At 38.5% G+C, this 1,026-nt stretch overlaps 1 non-coding gene across 1 annotated transcript; it reads left to right on the top strand.

Moving 5' to 3' along the window:
• Nucleotides 1–546: 546 nt before the first annotated feature.
• Nucleotides 547–618, top strand: trnac-gca (transfer RNA cysteine (anticodon GCA)). Its single transcript has one exon. It is a non-coding gene; the product is annotated as a tRNA-Cys (tRNA).
• Nucleotides 619–1,026: the final 408 nt, after the last annotated feature.

The raw sequence follows: 1,026 nt of genomic DNA, 5'->3' as shown, positions 1-1,026 counted from the left end.
TATCGTTCTTGTGCTCATATCTGCACTGTCTGTTGCTTACAGGATAAAACTGTTTGTGGGATCATGAGAGGAGGAGCACTGGAGGAGGACGCAGGACACACTTACAAGATCCACCTACACCACAATATTATTTTCTTACCTTTTATTCAGAAGACACTATGATTCAAATATATATTTTTCTTAAAGGTACAGGCCATGGCTGATGCAGTACCACAGAACCATAAGATCTAATGGCTGTCTGGATATTATTATTTTTTTTCTATTCTTCTGTGCAGAATTTCAGCAGATATCTACTTACAAACCCCCAGTATAATTGACACTGTAATCAAATGCATGTAGTTTTTGTCATAAATGACTGATTTAAAAAAATAAAGAGCCTTTGTGAAGATGAAAAAGCCTTTTGTGTAGAATCATTCATGTAGCATGAATGTATTTTAAACAGATGGTGTCTGTAAAATACGTAAAATATGAGTAATTGTTACATTATGATTTGTATCCATATATTATATAAATAAGATGCCACTACACTGTGTTTTAACATGGATAGGGGGTATAGCTCAGTGGTAGAGCATTTGACTGCAGATCAAGAGGTCCCCGGTTCAAATCCGGGTGCCCCCTACAGTTGTTTTGAGGAAATACAAATGCGCTATTTAATTGCATATTCATAGATGTATCACTATTAAACAAGCCGCCCGCGCTCTTAACGTAACCGGAAGAGACTGACAAACGAAAATGAAGGGACATTACACTTCGATCAAGTGATTTGGTCGGTTTTGAGCGGTGCTGGACACAGATAAACCAATAGGGAGCAGTACCGGACACCAGATGAGAGACTGCCACGTGGACAACGAATCGAAATATGAAGAATTACAGCGACATCCAATGGCAGCTCGTGCATTAACCCTCCGTGATCATTCTCCCCCATCCGGGTCATCCTAAAAAACTCCTCAGGCACATAATGGAATAGTACAGGCTATTCATCTAGTTTTATTATAAAAGCTATTGTATTAATGTGTGTTTAAGCTT

The sequence above is a fragment of the Carassius gibelio genome, chromosome A3 (assembly GCF_023724105.1).
Source record: "Carassius gibelio isolate Cgi1373 ecotype wild population from Czech Republic chromosome A3, carGib1.2-hapl.c, whole genome shotgun sequence".
Lineage (NCBI taxonomy): Eukaryota > Metazoa > Chordata > Actinopteri > Cypriniformes > Cyprinidae > Carassius > Carassius gibelio.
The sequence above is the reverse complement of the archived record's forward strand: the minus strand, read 5'-3'. Positions and strand labels throughout refer to the sequence as shown.